The following is a 20,448-nucleotide window of genomic DNA, read 5'->3' on the forward strand; positions in this document are numbered from 1 at the left end:
CCTTATGACATAGGGCTTGTCTACACAGTTTTTGTACTAAAATAGCTAAGCAGTGTTTCTAAATTGACCAGTGCTTGAGTCCTTAAAAAAAGTAGTGCAGGAACGCATGTCCAATACTATCACTCATAAGTGATAGCAATGCAAAGTGGGGCAGCTTTTTCTCGGTTTGGGAGCCCCAGAAGCCCCACGGCAGCAGGTTCCACACTGCCCCCATTTTACTCCGTACACCTTGGCACCACCTATCAGGGGCTACACTGTGCTCCGACAACCTCACAGGCTCCCCACTGGTGCTCGCCGATCTATCAGTAGCATCAGTTTCCAGCCAACTCCCTGGTGCATCTCAGAAATGGGCCGAAGATCCTCCCTCTTCCTCCACTCCATCCCGGGGCTGAGACAGTAAGAGGAACGTACCTCCAGCACACTGTTAAACTCAGCTCTACCCAGAGCCAATGAGGATAGTATCACAGACCCTTTGCAGCATGGGGATGGGTATAAACCATTCAGCCTCCTTATCATAAGTGATAGCATCAGAACTACCGGAACAGTGGTTCAGAATGTTCTGGCACAACTCAAGCCCTGAAATCGATTTGAGCACCTTTTTTTTTTTACTACTAAAGCTATGTTTGTGCACTGATTTAACTATGGCAATTTCTAATCCAATAAAGTTAAATCAGTACAAAAATTATATGTAGATTAGCCCTTACAGAACAGTTCTGTAAAAAGCTAAGCCTTCCTTAGTGTAATGTTTGTTCACACACCAAGAAAGTTGTGTACATACATACAATACAAGCCTTTGTTCTAAAGCACCTCTGATATCTAATGAACACTTAACAAAAATATGTTCTTGTCACCTTTGATGTGGGGAACCACACCTACTTCTTAACAGGTGCATTCAGAGTAATCTCTTTTGACTTCAAAGTCACATGTGTGAAGGTTTGCTGAACCAGGTCCTAGATGGAAATTCCAAGTGCTCATCACCATCTATGCACTGTAGCAAACACCACCACATTAGGCTGTTTCACATACATTTGTTGTGTATTCACTATAGGTAATGAATAAGAGGAAAACATTTTATTCTCAGTTCTGAAAGGAACCACCCCAGCAACCTGTATGCTGAACCAGACAGAGGCAAGATCAGGAGGAACGATTATATCTACATTAGTATGAGTGGGAAACTATTTACTCCTGACTGAGAGGACATACAGAGAGGTTTAAGAAGAAAACTGCTCTTCGCCTTGCTCAGAAGTAGAGTAAACATCAACACATTCCTGATTATCAAAAGGAGAATGACTGTTCACAAAAACAGAAAACAAATCCCACAAATGTGGTCTCAGCAAAAAGAGCAAGCCAGATAACCCCTCATAAATCTTAAACAGAGTTAAGGGCCATATCAAGGCTACTGAATACACCTGATTTAAAGTTTGAAAGCAGACACATTGCACTGCTGCGGGATTTATTCTGAAGAAGATTATGTAAAAATAAAGCCACCTTCTTCAACAGATCTGCTTTTCCATATATATATAGAGTCATAGTTTCCAGTATCAAACTTTTTAAAAACTACTTTATTTTTGTTAGCTGGCTCGTCCCTACAGTGCTATTTGAAAGGGAGCAATCCTGATTCAAAAGCCAAAAGAACAACACTAAGGGCTTGTCTGCACTGGCCATTTACAGCGCTGAACGAACTACACCCTTCCATACCAATATTCCAGTCATGAAGCGAGTCTGTTAACCTCTCTGTGCTTCAGTTTTCCTCATCTGTAAAATCAGCATAAATACTGTCTCCCACCCTCTATCTGTCTTGTCTACTTAGACCCCAATCATGCAAACACACATGTGCTTAAACTTTAGTACCATGAATAGTCATCTCAGGCTACTAAAGTCAAGCATGCATATTAAAATGTTTAGGATCAGGGATTGTAAGCTGTTTGTTCTTACTATGTGTTTGTGTCATGTCATTGTACAATGGAGACCTGACCTAAGTTTGAGATTCCAGGTGGTACCATAATACACAATATAAATTTGCTTTAGGACTGCATATTTAATAATTAGTTCTCAAACTGCAGTAAAAACAGTTCTCTGCACAAACATCTGTTCTACAATGCAGCATCTGAGCATACAGCCACCTGATTCGATTTGCTCCCGCTCTATTCTATATAGATTCTTATATCACATGCATCATTCCATGGTTTAAATAAAGAGGTAGTATGCCCATCATGAGGCAGTCTTAATCAGCAATCCCTTGAGGTTAAGGATGATCTCTTTCACAGGTTTTATTTTTCATGGGTCCTTTGGTGACTGAGAAGTCCGATCCCTGAACCACAGGCTTGTTGGCAGACATTGCAGGTGGTGTGGGAAGACAGGGTTGGGCCACAATTGCTGTGTGACAGTTATCTTTCCTTTCTTTTCTGGCGTTTTTCTGCAACCAGGACAAGGCGATTTTCCTCAAAAGTGAACGGTTCCTCTCTGACAAGTCTTCGCCAGTTATCCCTATCCTGGGCTGCTGTCTCCCAGCGTGTGGTGTCAAGGCCACATCTCTTGATGTTTACCCTGAGGGTGTCTTTAAAGCATTTCTTTTGGACTCCCTGTTTCCTTTCTCCTTTGGTAAGTTGGCCGTACAGCCGTTGTTTTGGTAAGCGTATATCAGGCATAAGCACACAGTGCCCGCTCCAACTCAGGTGGTGCTGGATAATTAGGGCCTCAACACTGAAGATGTTGGCCTCTGTGAGGACACTGACATTAGTGTGATGATCCCCTCACTTTATGTTCAGGATCTTCCAAAGTGCTGGTGTTGGCATTCCAGGTTTTTCAGGTGTTTTTTATGTCACCCAACTCCCCTAGCCATAGAGGAGAGTTGGCATTACCACCACTTTATAAACTAAAAGTCTAGGATTTGTTCTGATGTTGTGATTGTTGAACACCTGGCGAGACAGTTTGCCAAAAGCAAGGCTGGTGCAGCAGATTCTGTGCTGAATCTCGACATCTATGTCTGCCCTCTGTGAGAGATGGCTGCCAAAATAGACAAAGTATTCTACATTTTCCAGTTCTTCTTTATCAATGTAGATCTTCCTTGCTGGGTCCATGATGATGATGATGATAATAAATAATAAATAATAATAATATTATTATTATTAATAGGAGATATACCAATCTCCTAGAACTGGAAGGGACCTTGAAAGGTCATCGAGTCCAGCCCCCTGCCTTCACTAGCAGGACCAAGTACTGATTTTTGCCCCAGATCCCTAAGTTTGTTTTGCCGATGTTCAGAGTTAGCACTAAGCTTTTGCAAACTTCAGAGAAGCAATTAAAGGGCTGTTTGTAGATCCTCCTTTTAGTGTGTAACTACAGCAGAGTCATTTGCGCACTGGAGTTCAGTTATTGTTGCCGATATTACTTTAGTTCTGGCATAGAGAGGAGAAAGGTTGAAGAGGTTGCTGTCAGCCTGATATTGGATGCCTGTGGTAGACTGTTTTGGGTTAGTGTTTTCATAGCTGCTAAGAAACTGAAGACAAGGGTGGGTGCCAGTACAGAGCCTTATTTTACGCCAGTTTGGATTACAAAGGGCTCAGAGCTGGAGCAACTGAACAGGACAGAGGTAATCATCTGTTGTGGAGGAGTCTTACAATGGTGATACATTTGCTTGGGCAGCCAAACTTTGACATGATTTTCCACAGAGTCTCACAGTTGACAGAGTCGAAGGCTTTGGTCAGATCGATAAAGGCCACATACTGCTTCTGGTGGTGTTCTTGACATTTTTTCTGGATCTGCTTGGCTGCGAAAATCATGTTGGTGGTGCCTCGTGATAGTCTGAAGCCAAAATGGGACTCTGGAAGTATTTCCTCTGCAAGAGCGAGCAGGTGATTCAGTAAGATTATAGCAAGAATCTTCCCAGTGATGAAGAAGAGGCAACACCTCAATGGTTGCCACAGTCGGCCCTGTCTGCCTTTTTGAAAATGGTGACAATGTTAGCATTATGTAAACCAGCAGGGATTTCTTCAGTGCGCCAGATTTTGAGGAGCAGCAAGTGCAAGTGAAGCTTGTTAGTCAGTGTTTCTCCCCACCACTTTCAGTACTTCAGCTGGTATGCCATCAGGACTTGGTGCTTTATTGTTCTTCATTTGTTTAATTGCTTTGCAGACCTCCTCAGGTGTTGGTGGGTTGGCAAGAGTTTCCCAGATTGGGTGCTGAGGGATGGAGTCTCTGGTGTCGACAGTCACAGTCGATTCTCAATTTAGAAGCTTTTGGTAGTGTTCCTCCCAGCGCTCTTTGATGGATTTGTTATCTTTAAGAAGAGTACTACCATCTTCGGATCTCAGAGGTGTGAAGCCAGGGTCTTTGTGTCACAAAAAAAGCTCCACAGATCATGTTTGTCAACGAATGTTTGGATTTCTTTTGCTTTGTCCGCCCATCATTTGTTTTTGATTTCTCAGATCCTCCTTTGAACTTCAGCTTTAAGCTGATGGAAAGAGCTCTGCTTCTGACTGTTGGTTTTGCCATTCACAGAAAGATTCTCTCTTCTGGTCCAAAAGGGCAGTAATCTCAGTGTTGTTGTCAAACCAGTCCTGATGGTGGCGGGTAGCAAGGCTGATGAATTTCTCGCAAGCCTCATGGATGGTCTCTTTTTGGGCTTCCCAGTCTTCTTCAACACTTGTGTTGTCATTTCCAGGTGTGCATTTGGTCAATATTTCACTGATGAGTGTTTGGAAGTTCTCTTGCCGCACTGAGGACTGAACTCTTTAGATGTTGTATTGCCGTCTGTGTGATCTGGATTGCTTTCTATGTTTCGGTGCAATCCTGATGGACATGACTGACCTCAGCAGGCAGTGGTCAGTCTAGCAATCATCGGCTCCTCTCATGACACGGGTGATTTGAACATGTCTTAGATCCTGTGTTCTTACAATGACATAGCCTAGGAGGTGCCATTGTTTTGAGTGGGGCTGTTGCCAAGTTGTTTGTACTTGTTGCTTTCTCTGAAGATTGTGTTTGTGATCACAAGGTTGTGGTCTGCACATTTCCTGAGTAGAAGGATGCCACTGGAATTGGTCTTGCCCACTCCTTCCTTCCTTCCCAATGGTGGTATTCCATACATTAGAATCTCAGCCAACTCTTACGTTAAAGTCCCCTAAAAGGATTATCTTATCTGTTTTTAGAATGGATGACAAAATTTTATCAAGGTCAGTATAAAAGGATTCTTTCTGTTCTTCTTCAGCATCAAGTGCTGGTGCATATGCACTGATGACAGTGGTAAATGACTTATTGACCAACTGGATGCGCAGGGTCATACTGCACTCGTTGATGCCGATGGGAAGCTCAGTCAAGTGGTTGACTAGAAGGTTCTTGATTGCAAAGCCAACACTGTGTAGTCACCTGTTGCTTGCTGGTTTTCTTTTCCAGGAGAAAGTGTAACCGCTGTCCTCTTCCCTCAAGTGGCCTTCATCTGTACACCTTGTTTTGCTGAGGGCAGCGATGTTGACGTTACACTTCGAGGGATCTCGGGCAACAATTGCTGTTCTGTGTTTGAGTCTTTCACTTTTTGATTCATCTAGTAAGGGACAGACATTCCAAGTTGCAAGAAATATTTTTGTTTTTCAACCACATTGGGGGTGAGCCCTCTGGATGCGGTTATCCAGTCAGGTATGGTGGGATAGCCTATGTCTGGGGCACCTTTTCTAGTGCCTTCCCCATATGGGGTGAGAAGAGGGGTTCCTAAAAAGGCCTGCTCAATCATGCCTGCTGCTGCCAAAAATGGCCCCCCATCCCAGTCCTGGGGCACATGACAACCATCTTGCAGTCACTGCCTGCTTTTGTGTCTGTGACTAGGGACTCCTGGTGATCACCTCATCTGTCCCATCACCACTCACCCACTGCCGCAGGGCTCTTATGGGTAGGCGTGGGGGAAAAGTTCTTCCTCTGAAAGAAGCCTGTGTTTAATTAGTTTAATGTGGAGGAGCTGCTGCACACCAGCAGCCACGTAAATCTTGGTGGAAGAGGCACCTGTGTCCAGTTGCAAGGAGATCCAAGACAACCAGGAGTTTCTTCGCCACTGCAGCATTTGTCCGCCTTCACAGCCGTTGAGAGGTGATCCTGCTTCATCCACCTGTTCTGCCATTGAGGTCTTATACTAGGGTGTTTTGGGCTGCACTTTGGTACCTCGCCTTCGATCTTACTGCCAAGAGAGTCCCTGCCAGGTGGTGGAGAAACTTAGGGTCTTCAGTACACACAAGTTTCTCCACCACGTCAAGGTGACAGCCCAAAGAGAAGTAATATATTACTAAATGCATTTCATCTAGTAAACTTCTATCAACAATAATATCTAGGTGCTCTTTGCATGCATTTTTATGAGAGATAAAAATAGATTTAAAAATTTTATTAAAGCTAACATTAAAAAATATATATAATACATAGGTTGAGAAAACAGTGTCTGCACATCTGGGTACAGTGCTTAGATAATCCACAAATACAAAGTTAGTTTTTAATAGTCAAATGATACATAGAGTATATAATCAGCAATAACCCAAATTTAGATGAATAGATTAACAATACAGTTTAGATATTAGAATCCGAATACTCAAGTACATCACTCATGAAAAGTTGTACTGAGATTTGGTTGTGGAAAACACCATATATCAATGAGTGTAGATTGTCCCTCAGTAATTGAGAATTTGGTTGGTTGTCCATTTAGAAAATGCAATCCATAAGGAAAGTATGTACTTTCCTGACTGCGCTTCTCATCGGCACTCCAGCTCATCCCTCCTGGTATTGCCAATGGCCAGTGATGTGTTATATCTAGATGTCCCTTGACCACCTGATGACATCCGACACCATGAGTTGCCGCATCAGCTGAATGTACCATTGACCGATTCCGCATTCTCTCAGCACTCGCTTGTTACTGGAGTCCTATGCACCTACGTGCATGTGTCTGGGAACCCTTAGCTCTCAAGGTTTTGGCCAGAGGGTCATATTTCTCTACCTTTCGAGCTCAGGCATCATGGAAAGCTGGGGTCCTGTTCTCAAACAGCACTGTGATGTCCATGCTACTGGAGGAACATAGCTCTCCTATTCCCTCAGGATCCCTTATTTATAAGGTGGGATTCCACCAACCAATTAAGTAAGCACTTGCATGAAGTGATTAATCATGCACTATATCCAGAAGCTAGCAGGATTTGGACTCTACCTGATAGCTGATGGTAGCAAGTTCCATTGCCATGAGCCTGTCACTGAAAAGGCTCTCATCAGCGTTTATGGGGTATCTCCATCAACTAAGGCTGTGTCCTTGAAACAGCCAGTCAACAGTGTTCAAATATTTGTGCAAAGGACCCAGGACGGTACAGACAGTGCAGAGTGCGCCAAGCAATAAGACCAGCCTGGAAAATTCTGGAATCTCCCCCAACATTTGAAACCATATAATGACTAGGAAAGAGAAGAGTTAAGAGTGAAAGGGAAGAAATCAAAGAGAAACTGAAATGAAACCACTATAGTCACCAATAAAACAAAACAATCATAGCACCACAACGAATCTCACCAGTCAGCACAATCACCCTCTATTTGCATCTCTAAAGCATTTTGTTCAGTTGAGAATTGACTATTACACACTTGGGAAAATGTACACATTAATTATGTGTTCATCTATGACAGTCAACCTGGTACATTATTTTTACTTAATCAATGACAAATAATTTGGACCATGTTGTAACCTGATTTTTTCCTTCAAAGCTTTTCAACCACAGTGTGCAATGCGTATAAACACTGCCAAATCTCTTTCTGAAAATGAGTAGATTGTCATGTACTGGAAAATAAATAAATTACTGTTCTCAGCTGTGCTACAATGTGTCTGTTTTCTGAAGAATTTCTAAATACAGCTACCTCATTATAATTAGGGCTGGTCTACACTGAAACATACATCGGTATAGCTATGTCCCTCAGAGGTGTGAAAAATACACACCCCTGAAAGATGTAACTATGCCAACCTAACCCCCAGGCTAGATATTGCTAGGTTGACAGAAGAATTCTTCCGTTGACCTAGCTACTGCCTCTCAGGATGAATTAACTACAGCAGGGATAGGCAACCTATGGCACGGGTGCCGAAGGCGGCACGCGAGCTAAGTTTCAGTGGCACTCACAATGCCTGGGTCCTGGCCACTGGTCTGGGGGGCTCTGCATTTTATTTAATTTTAAATGAAGCTTCTTACACATTTTAAAAACCTTATTTACTTTACATACAACAACAGTTTAGTTATATATTATAGACTTGTAAAAAGAGACCTTGTAAAAACATTAAAATGTATTACTGGCACATGAAACCTTAAATCAGAGTGAATGAATGAAGATTCGGCACACCACTTCTGAAAGGTTGCCGACCCCTGAACTACAGCAATGGGAGAACTCCTCCTGTGGCTGTAGTGAGTGTCTACACTGAAGCACTACAGTGGTGAACAACAACAGTCCAGCTGCGCTGCTGTAGCGTTTTAAGTGTAGACATAAGCTTAGGGATTGTCCACACTGGCAATTTACAGCATTGCACCATTCGCGCTCACGGGTGTGAAAAAAAACACATTTTTTTAGAGCGCTGTGAGTCTCTCCCAGCGCTCTGCCATGACCACACAAGCCATGTTAAAGCCACACAAGCCACATTAGGCGTTGCCAGTGTAGACTAGCCCTTAAAGCTACCTCATTACTGAGGTAGCTTTACACAAAACCTTGGGACTGGTTCTCTGCTTTGCACCTTATGTCATCATTTACAAAGTGGGTGTAATGTGTAACTATTCTGATTTGGTAGTGTTTTTGCACTCACTTTTATTGGTGTAAGTGACATGATCAGGTGCAAAGCACTGGAAAATCAGGTCTTTAATTTATTTATGTCAGTGGGAGTAGCTGAATCTGAGACAGTACCTGGCCCAGAATTTTCATTTACACTGCGGCAATCTAGGCATTAAGGAATCAGATATGGGTTCCAGATTTCTTGACATTTAAAGAAAGCAAATCAAACAGCCAACCATTAGATCTATGTAAGGCCATTTACCCGTTTTTAACTTGTGTTCCCCAGAGACCACCTTTTCCCTTTCTTAAAGCAGTTCCACTTTATTTCTTCTATTTGGATTGGTCTACACAAAGCTAAAAAGGAGGCTTTTAGAAAAATATTAAGCTGTAACACCATTTTGCAAAGAGAAGGTATGTTCAGAAGCAACACTTGTGGTCAAGGTTACATGATGAGATAAGCAAAAGTCTCTCCCAAAGAACCAGATGCACAAAATGCGCCAGATGAGCCCTAAATGCAATTCAGAGGGAAAACATGCCATCAACCACTTTGCACTTCACCACCAGCCAAGGCTCTCAAAGCACTTTCCACACAACGCATGTATCTTCTACTCCTGGGGGAATTCTGCGCCATTGTGCAATGCAGAATTTTGCAGAAATTAATGCACACACACAATTTCCTTTCCCCCACAGAAATGGGCTGCAGTGCTGCTAGCCACCACTGGACCTGGCAGAGCCCAGCTTGCAAATAGAAGGCTGCTACGGAGAGAGAGGAGAAGAAGCTAGAGGGTTCCTGGAAGCTGCAGTTCCCAGCATGCCCTCAGAGAAGGAGGGGGCTGCGCGCAGGAAAGTCCATGCAAGCCTGGGATCGAGCATCAGGCTGTTTCTCCCTCTGGATCCCTGGACTCGTGGGGGACAGTTAGGGGGACAGGTGTCTGGGCAAGTTGGGATCCCACGGCTGGGCTCTGGTGGGGACAACGGGGTGTGGGTATCTGGGCTGGGGGGCCCACGGTTGGGCTCTGGAAAGGACAGTGTTTGGATGTTTTGGTGGGGGTGATGGCCCGCAGGTGGGCTCTGGGGGGGGGGATGGGTTGTGAGTGTCTGGCCTCTCAGTTGGGCTGGGAGGGGGTAGGAGGAGAGCAAAAAAAACAGGAAGTGGGTTGTCATAGGGGTTTCTTTAGCTCTCTACTCCTGGGGAATTTTTGTGTGTGTCTGTATTGTTACAGACATACTTGCTGACAGGTATTTTGAAATCAATTATCAAAATAATTGAAACTAGCATAATTATGTAGTGTTATTTTGACAAAAATTTGCAGAATTTTAAAATAGTGTGCAAAATTTTTATTTTATTGGCGCACAACAAGGATGCCAACTTTCTACTTGCTCATAACCGAATACCCTTGCACCACCCCGTCCTCTCCCTTCCCTGAGGTCGTGCCTATCCCCCGCCCCTTCTCTGAGACCCCATCCCCTGCTCACTCCATCCCCCTACTCCTTCTGTCGCTCGCTCTCCCCACTCTAACTCACTTGCTCATTTTCACTGAGCTGGCTCAGGGGGTTGGGGTGCAGAAGGGGGTGAGGGCTCCTGAGTGGGGCCAGAAATGAGGAGTTCACAGTGCAGGAGGGGGCTCCAGGAGAAGGCAGTAGGTTGAGATGCAAGAGGGAGTGAGGGCTTCACAGGGCTGCCCAGAAAGGGGGACAAGTAGGGCAATTTGCCCCAGGCCCCGGGCCACGCAGGGGCCCCCATGATAGTTTTTCAGGACCCCTGGACCTGGGTCCTTCACTCATTCCGGGGGCCCCGGAAAACTCTTGCGGGGCCTGGGCCCCCGGAGCTTCTTCCGCTCCGGGTCTTCGGCAGTGGAGGGCCCTTCCACTCCAGGGCGGAAAGACCCCCTACCGCCGAATTACCACCGAAGTGGGACCTGCCGCCAAAGTCCCGGGTCTTCGGTGATAATTTGACAGCAGGGGGCCCCTGCCGTGGGTCTTCGGGGCACTTCGGCGGCAGGTCCCAGAGCGGAAGGACCCCCCGCCAACAAATTACCGCCGAAACGGGCCCCCCGCCCCCGCTGCTGAAGACCGCAGGCCCCCTGAATCCTTTGGGTGGCCCTGGGGCTTCAGCTGGGGGTTGGGCCAGGGATATGGGATTTGGAGTGCAGGAGGTTGCTCCAGGCTGGGATTGAGGCGTTCAGAGGGTGGGAGGGGGATCAGGGCTGGGGCAAGGGAAAGGATGAAGGGTGCAGGCTCTGGGTGGCACTTACCTCAAGCAGCTCACAGGAGCAGAGGTGTGTCCCCTCTCCAGCTCCTACGCAGAAGTGTGGCCAGGTAGCTCTGCCCCATCCGCAGGTGCCACCCCCACAGCTCCAATTGGCCACGGTTCCCAGCCAGTGGGAGCTGTGGGGTGGCACTTGGGGCAGGGGCAGTGTGCAGAGCCCCCTGGCTGCCCCTACATGGAGAAGCCAGAGGGGGGACATGCTGGCTGCTTCCTGGGAGCCGCGCAGCACAGAGGCTAGCGGGGAGCCTGCCAGCCCCGCTGCGTGGCACTGCCAACCAGATAGTCAATGGCCCGGTCAGCAGTACTGACTGGAGCCGTCAGGATCCCTTTTCGACCTCCTGTTCTGGTCAAAACCCCGACACCTGGTCACCGTAGTGCCGAACGCCCCCTGGAGTCATCTTCGAGCTAAGGTGAGCAGGCAGCAAACTGGAAAGGGCGTGGGCAGTACCAGGGCCTAGAGAAGCCAAACCCCCGAACAGCAGGACATCAGGCCACCCTATTCTGCACGCCCCGCTTAGGTGGGGGGAAAGGGCAGGGCGCCTCACTCCACACGCCGCGCCCCGGGCCACGTTCAGCCAGGCAGCCCAGGAGCCCGCCCCTGCCCCGCGGCACAGCTCGGCAGAGCGGCAGAGCCACGGGCAGGTAAACCCGGGGCACCGCACCGGAGAAGGCAGCAGCGAAGGCTTCAGCTCGCAACCGCCCCTCTCCCCACCGGCTCCGGCTCCTGCTGCTCCCTCTGCCCTGCCTTTGGGCTCAGCGGGACCGGAGCCAGGGCTCTGCAAGGGGAGCTGCGGCCCAGCCCTGCTGCCAGCCAGCTCTGCCCGGGTGCTACTTGCACCGGCCCCCCATTACCTGCCCCGCTCAGCCGAAGACTGTCCCGAGCAAACTTCATGCAAAGCTGCCTTTGCCTTTCCTCCAGGGCGGCGCTTCCCCTTCCGGTGCGGGGGCTGGCTCTCAGCCGCGGTGGCAGCAGGACTCCGGCTTGGGAGCTGTGCAGGAGCCCCCGCCCCGGTACTACGGGGAGTGGGAGGGGACAGGGAAAGGGGTGGGTCGCTGGCTCATTTGGAGATGCCGTGGGGGCTTTTTCCGAAGCAAAGCTGGCTCGTTTGCTGGATTCAATCCGCAGCACGTTCCGAGGGAGGAGAAAACAACAGCGGCCACAAGCTGCAAACACACACTCCTCGGCTGCTGCCGCTGGCTCTGCCCTGGTGCATTTCTGGGCCGGGGCAACATCTTCTGAGTGGGCCTCTCAAGCCCCCAGCAAGATGTGGCCCGTGGCTTTCTGCTGCTGCTCCTCTGAGCTAGACAATCCGGTGGAAAATTTCTGGTTCCAGTTTAAGGGACAAACTGTATGCTATGCCTTAAAAGACCCGAAATGAATAGATAATCTCCTGGGTCTGACGTTCGATAATTAATCCTGGGGGGGTTGTCTGTAAATGAATCTTGACTCTGAGTTTGGACTCTTGGACCTGTTTTAAATTTAGATTGAGGAAGGAACAAGATGCCCTTCGAAGGAGCATGATTATTTTTAAGTGACACTTGAAATCACTGTATTCAACCCGGGTACATCAAGTGATGGTCTCAGTATAAATTCATATTTTCTGGTGTTTATAATTCAGATGTAAACTCAGCAGAAACAGATTTAGCATAAAATGTTACATCTCAGAAGAAATTTTTTTACAAATGTTTCATATTGGTTTTGCTATTTTAAGTCCATTTCAAAAGTTGAGTTACAGCATTTATGGGAGAGAGTAGGTTGAATTTCAGGTGATTCTGTGCTCCAGCCTCAAAAAGTCTTAATTTTTCACAATTACCATTTGAGCCATTATCACAAACTAATTTCTCCTAAAATAAGCAAGCATGAATCGTACAGTTTGCCTTGTCTTCACTTAATTCTTTGGCTCCATATTATGATTAATGTGTGGAACACTGGCACTGTACAGCCTTCAGTGAACTATGCACAGATACAAGGCAAGACATGGTCATTGACCAAAGGAGCTTGCAGTCACGCTCTATCAAGATATCTTTTTGCCCATCAACTATTCTCCTACTGGTTTTTGAATGTTATGATTCCTGATGTCAGATTTGTGTCCATTTACCAGTAGGAGAACACTTAAATCTCACTGGTCACTCAATAACAAACCTGAAAGTGGCAGTTCTTCAACAGAAAAACTTCAGAAACAGACTCCAATGTGAAACTGCAGAACTGGAATTAATTTGCAAACTGGACAGCATCAGAATAGGCCTGAATAAAAACTGGGAGTGGTTGGGTCATTACAAAACCTAAACCTGATTTCTCCAATACTAATTTCCCCCTACTGTTATTCATACCTTCTTGTCAACTGTCTGAAATGGGCCACTCTGATTACCACTTCAAAAGTTATTTTTCCTCCCTCAGTATCCTGCTGTCAGCTGAATTGTCTAGTTAGACTGATTTCACACTTGGTAAGGCAAATCACATCTTTTCATGTATTTATACCTGTTCCTGTATTTTCCACTCCATGCATCTGATGAAGTGGGTTTTAGCCCATGAAAGCTTATGCCCAAATAAATATGTTAGTCTCTATGGTGCCACAAGGACTTCTTCTTGTTTTTGCTGATACAGACTAACATAGCTATCACTCTGAAACCTTTTCCTACTGCGTAACTCCTACAATAAGCAATGGATCCATTGTTCTGGAATCAAACCCAGGTCACTTGCTTGGAAGACAGCTATGCTCACCATTATACCACCAATGCATTGGGCTCCAATAAGCAATGGAAGGAGTGGCATTCCATTGCTATAACTCAAGTAAACAATGTGCATCATGTTGAAGTGCATTTGCATAATTATTTTAAATATAACTAAAGGTTACTGAATGATTTGGCAATTACTTAACATTGCCATATACTTCTCACCTAATTCAGTGTAGTTCTGCCATTGTACACAGAGTTCTGTACATAGTTCACACAATCTGCTATTACATACTAGGTCAAGTCTGTCATAAAGCATAATTCCCAATTCTGAACCTTAGAGTCCAAAATGTGGGTGCCTGCATGAAACTTCCAAGCTTAATTACCAGCTTAGATCTGATAGCGCTGCCACCAGCCAGAAATTCCAGTGTCTGACTCACTCTGGTCTCCCCAAAACCTCCCTGGGGGACCCAACGACTCAGATGCCCTGAATTCTCAAACAAAGGGAATACCACTTCCCTCCCACCTCTTTACCATCTCAGATTTCCCCCGCACTGGGTACCCTAGGAGATTACCTGCTTCTAATCCTGAAACACAAACCGAGAGTTCAGTGTCTCTCCCCCCTCTCCCAAGGCTATACAATTCAAGCTTAGTAACTCTATCACAAAGAGATTTCCCCTCTCTTCGTCATAGCCTTAACCAGAGGAAAAAAACCAACAGGGTCTTAAAAAGAAAGCTTTATATAAAATGAAAGAAAGAATGAAAATGGTCTCGTATCAGGTGACAATATACAGGTCAATTGCTAAAAGAAAAATGAATAAACAGCCTTATTCAAAAAGAAATACAATTGAAAACATTCCAGCAAACTACACACATGTAAATACAAAAACAATATAAAAACCTATATTGTCTTATACCTGTACTTACAACTGGGAAACAGAAGATTAGAAAGTCTGGAGATAGAAAGATCACTCTCAGAGTCGAGAGAGCAACAGAACAGAACAAAGAACACACACCCAAAAACTTCCTTCCCTTGAGATTTGAAAAAACCTGTTTCCTGATTGGTCCTCTGGTCTGGTGTTTGGTTCCCTTTGTTAACCCTTTACAGGTAAAAGAAACATTAACCCTTAGCTATCTGTTTATGACAAAGTCAACCTCAGATTTTTAGGTCAAGAACCATATGATCAATTCTGATGGCATATTAAATCAGCAAGATAAGATAGAGCCTACAATCAGTTCACATGGTAAAACTAAAAACAATTCCTTCAATGACCCATGTTTACACAATATGAGCAGCCATTTAACTAAATTGGTTTCCATGGTGTGGGCACTCTTATTCTGGATTTAAACAAAATCAAAATAGGGCATTCTTAATCCAAAATAAGTTTTCCCACCATGAAGTTGCACTGATGTAACTAATTGAGATTGTTCAGTTAAATTGGTGCTCAAACTGATTGTGTACACCAGCCCTAAGTCATAGCAGCAGCTTCTCAGGAAGCTGAGTACTACACTAGAGAGAGAAGTGACTGGGTAAATAGTGCCTTTTGTCTGTTAAAATACTTTCTTTTGCTGAAGCCAATGCTGCAAACCAGACAATATGCTTTGAAGAAAAGACATCTATGTAGACTACACCGGCTTTGACTGTTGGACCAAGTGAGTTAACACTGCCAGCTTACAGGTCAAAATAAATATACAGGCAAATTTGGCAAAATATAATGGCTTTTTCTGCAAAGTATTATCCCATGGGAAATTAAATTAATGCTGATTTTAAAAAGGATCCATGTTGTAATGAATCATGAAGAGGTGAAGAAAATGAAGAAACACAAGACATTTTTGAGAACTGTGGAAATGTAAAATTTACCCACCTAAATATTAATGTGCCAATACACCAGTAAAAATGCCAATACTTTGTACTTTATATTTTAAAGAAAACAAATTATACTTTTTGATATTTGAACAGCACGAATAATTAAATATAAATAATCTGAAATGAGCGTATGCAGTGGTGGTATAGCCTTGTTGGTGCCAGGATATTAGAGAGGCAGGGTGGATGTTTTTTACTTTTAATATCTTTTACTGGGAGAGGCAAGTTTTATAACAGAGAAGACCTATGTAGCACAATGTGACTACTGACCTCCCCTCAAACTCCCATTTAAAAAAACCAAACATTTTTTTAAAGTTGTGATTTTTAACTGACCATTTTCTCAACACTTCTGTCATTGGCTGTGTCCAAAACTTCTGTCACTGGCTTCTGTAACCTGGCTGTGTCCATGGAGCTCTGAGCTCTGAAGCAGTCTTCCACCAATATATTGAAACTCAGTTTCAAAAAGTAACAGTTTCTGTCCTGGAAATTCCAACATGATTTTTTTTTTATGATCCTGCACTGAGTTGGAAGGGAAGGAAGAATGGGGGGACACCATTTTTTTTAGGGGGGAGGGTGTCCTCTGCACAGTTTAACTGTTCATATTTGTGTGAGCACTTTGATTTTGGCTACTTTTAAAGCTTTTGGTGTTGCTGTTATTTTGGTTTGTTTATGACAGCTCTCCTGTCAGGCAATTGTTTAATATTGTACTTGTCCAATACATGTGTAAAACTAAATGTTTTTATTTTATAAAGATTTTTTTTGCCATTACCTCAATGCGTCATATTACATGTATTTCAGATATTAGAGGTAAACACATGATCAGAGACAACGGGGAGATTTATGCAAAATCCATGTCTCCATACAGCTATACATGTCATTCAAAAGTACAATGCATGGCAATCAACTCCCTCACCCCGGCAATCAATGCTCCTCCCCTGCCCAGCACATTCATAAAGGTACTATTCTCCTTCTTCCATTGAGGCATGCAAATCCATAATATGGGAGCACAAAGCATCCCCAATTTCAGTTGCATCCATCTCCAACTAGCCTCACAAAGATTTTGAAGAGTACAGCAAGTCACAGTGATATGGATAGAACTGATGACATTGGAATCCAAATGGGTCTGTAGACATTTTCAGCGGGATTTCAATTGGCCAAAAACACATTTGACCACCATTCTATGCTTGCTGAGAGTGTAAGTAAATGTTATTTTGCCAGGGTGTGACAGAGTGCACTGCTGTATTCACACCCTATACACTATTGTAATAATCTTTGTAGAAAATATTCCCTGTAAGCTCTCATTTGAAAACTCATATTTACTGATCATTATTGTCCTGGTAAAGTACGCGTGGCAACATTGTAGGTGAAGTTATAAGATTCTTCTGTATGGTGTTCTTAACACATGTTCCAAACCCCACAGCCCTGCCCAAACAGAAGTTGGCAAACAGGTCTGGCCTAAACAAAGGAATGTGTGCTATGCTTAATTTGCAGGAAGAGAAGACAAAGGAAGTTCAAACGTGAAAAAAACAGAAGGGAAGATCTTTCCACATAGACTCTTTGGCTCCTGGGACTCTGCTGGAAATGTTTTTCAAGAGGGGGACTGAAACTATAAAAAGGAGGGACAAACATACCAACGCTCCCCCTTCTCTCTCTGCCCATCTCATTCACTGCACCTGAAGAGACAAAGGAAGCAATCATGGGAATGTAGGGGAGGGGTCCTGACTGATAGAGTTTAGTCAGTCCCAGAGTGCTGGGAGGGAGATTGTGCAGCTCTGCCACAGCCTCCCAGACCCGGGAAGGGTGGCTGCGTGGTCCCAGCCCCCTAAAGCTGAGCAGTGCTGCCAAAGTGGGGCCCTGGGAGGGGACAGAGTGAGGAAGGGAGGCCACTTCTGGCTGTTTGGGGAGAAACTGCCTCCCCCAGCCTCCCCATCTGTCCCCAGCATGCTCAGTCCCAGAAGTGATGTCATTTCTGCCCCCGGGCCACACACTCCCCTAGGGACGGCCCTGCCCTCAGAAACCTAGCAGAGGATGGTTTTTTTGATCCATCAACTTCTGAGTTATGGGCCCAGCATGCTTCCGCTGCACCACTCTGCTGGTTGAAATATTGCTTTAATCTAAAATAGTTTTAAGTTCGGCATTAGTAGACATCGTATCTTTATTTTTCTTGTAAACATTTCTGACTTTTATACCTCATTACCTGTTCTCTTAAAATTTCTGTCTTTGTAATTAATAAAACTTGTTTTTTCTAATCTAGTATGTTTAAAATGAAGTGTCTGAATAACTATTTGAGATAATACACTGACATATTATTCTCTTAAAGAAATATGACAAAATATTTGTACTGTCCAGGAGACAGCTGGGCAGCACAGGACATACATTTCTGGGAAAGATCCGGGATTGGTGGTGTGTTGGGGTCACCCTGTGGTATAACCATGGCTGGTGAGAGCCAGAGTGTAACCCAAGTGTGACTGGCAGGCTGCAGTTACACACAGACACTCAGGGTGTGGCTTGCATGCTGGAAGGTTGTTTGTGAGTGGCCCAGGTGGGAGCTACTTCAGCAAGGCATTGTAAGGCACCAAAGATACAGGGCAGGGGTTACAGCCCCCCACACAAGGCCTCTGAGACCAGGGTATGGTTTCATAAGCCAAGGCAAAAGGGGTACACAGGGTCCCAGAGAATAACACTGGGGACAGTAACTCCATTTATGACAATGTCATGTGGTGTTGTGCGGACTTCTGGGCTTGGGCTGCAGCCTGAGCTCTGGAACCCTCCCATCCCCCAGGATCCTAGAGCCTTGGCTCCAGCATGAACCCAGAAGTCTACACAGCAGTGAAACAACCCTGCAGCCATAGCCCAGTGATCCCAAGTTGGCTAGCATGGGTGAGCTGCAGGTGTCTAGCTGCTGTGTAGACATACCCTGAGACTAATTGGGAACACCCTGCAGGGGGCTGCGACCACGCCGCAAACCAAAGAGAGCTGGGAGGTAGGAAGCATCTCAGGGAAAGCTGGTCCTGTGCACCAAGGAGAGGCGATTAAGACACTCCACACCTCCCTTCCTGGGCTGGGACTGGGTTGAGAGGGAGGGTCTGGGTGCCCCTACCTTTCCACCTGTCTGTCTGAGTAATGATAAATCAAAATTTGACTGATGGGCCCACTGACTGCCAGGCAAGCCCATCCCAGGACTTTGGAGTAGAAAGACTGTTGAGCCATGACCTTCCCACTAGGCCGGCTGACCTCCTAGTGAAACCTGATATAATCCAAAGAATTTTGGTTATATACAGAAATCACTTCCCTCACCACTTAAACTCAGCCACTTTTAGTGAAATATGCACACATGCAGTACTACTACTGTGCATGAGTTGAGGTCCGGATCTAAGTGAAACTAAAGCAGATAGAATATTTAGGTTTTGACTAGGGAAGCAAAATATTTTGTGTTATCTGTAATGCACACAATTAGCCAAAACCTTAGTGTCCAATATCATCTGAGAATCTGCATCTTTTCACTATAATGGGGGCAGGGAGTGAGTTAGTTCAGTGCTCAGTTCAAAAGAAACAATGCCTTTAGGTCCCATTCAAATTATAACTAAATCCATGATTTTAATTATAACTAGAACCATTATAAGGTTAGGGGCATGATCATCTGAACTGCTTACAAGTTGTGTGGTTAAACTTGTGTCTTTACAGTAGCTTCTCTGTCTTCATGATTTTGCATCCGTACCCAGCATTCTGCCTAATCATATTTTTAGGAGTACACTGAGGTACAGTCCAGAATCTCACCATAATGTCCCAGGAGTTGCTCACAGCTCCAACAATTATGGGTATTTAGCGGTCCCCACTTCTGCTGAGGTCTATGAGATTTCTTACCTAAAGCCCATAATCTACAGCCTCAAAGGTCATAGTGGCTCTTTACATCATGAAGGCAGATGTGAGAGTGCTACCCTAGCAAAACAAGTTACAGGCATTTTAAATCTGCCAGCAGCTTCTGGGAGAATTATCCATGTCTATGCTCTGGGATAGCTTAATCACAAAGGATAGGATCCCCTGAGGTCAGGCCCAGAGTGGCATTCTCAACACATGGGAAAGTGCAGTGTGGAACATGCAATCACAAAGAGTTATGCCGTGGAGAGGGCTTGATTTACTGGTTAATGTGAAACAGTCAGGAATGCCCATCCACAGAGCAAAACAACTGTGTCTTTAACCAGCAGGGGCAGCACACAGTCAAATTGTTATTAGCTGTGTGGACGTGAATGAGATTTTAGCCATCTGCTCCACCAACCTGTTTGTGGCATACTAAGAAGCTGTCATGTGGACAAGGCCTTAGCAAACTACTAGCATCACCTCTTGCAGCATCTGGGTTTCCCAAATGAATATTTACCAGGCTTGACTCCAACTGGCATAGGTAGAAGATTTCACATTACTGCCATAGAGGATGCTTGTACTCTCTAAGGATGGACACCTAAACACTACAGGGATGAGTATGTTAAATATATACACATTAGATAGACAGACGAATAGTCCTTTACAAACTTTGTATTATGGAGACTACCCTCCAGAGCTTTGCCCATCACATAGTCTCACACAGCTGTGTTTAAATATGGTCGAAAAAATGGATCCTGTTTAAACTAATTTGTCTGGCTGGTAGGGAGGTTTGGAAAAATGACTTTTAAATGATGTATCCTTAACCACAGTCACCAGTCAAACTGTGATCTACCAGGTTAGTGGAATCATGCTTAAATCATGTTTAAACATGAATTTTAAGTATGTCTCTAAGACTACTGTATGCGTGGCTCAGCTAGGTTTTTGTTTCCTAGATTGCCCATATTCCCATATTTAACAGTGTCTGGTCCCTAAAGGGAGCTTTGGATTCTTGTCCTACTCTCCATATCAG

General features: G+C 44.9%; 1 protein-coding gene across 1 annotated transcript in view; it reads right to left on the reverse strand.

The window, feature by feature from the left end:
• Positions 1-12,045, reverse strand: part of SAMD3 (sterile alpha motif domain containing 3) — a 101,395-nt gene extending 89,350 nt beyond the window's left edge. Inside the window, exon 1 of the mRNA XM_032772682.2 lies at positions 11,876-12,045. The gene's annotated coding sequence lies outside the window, so the exon portion shown is untranslated. The remainder of the gene's footprint in view (positions 1-11,875) is intronic.
• Positions 12,046-20,448: the final 8,403 nt, after the last annotated feature.

Source organism: Chelonoidis abingdonii, chromosome 3 (genome assembly GCF_003597395.2).
Source record: "Chelonoidis abingdonii isolate Lonesome George chromosome 3, CheloAbing_2.0, whole genome shotgun sequence".
Taxonomy (NCBI): domain Eukaryota; kingdom Metazoa; phylum Chordata; order Testudines; family Testudinidae; genus Chelonoidis; species Chelonoidis abingdonii.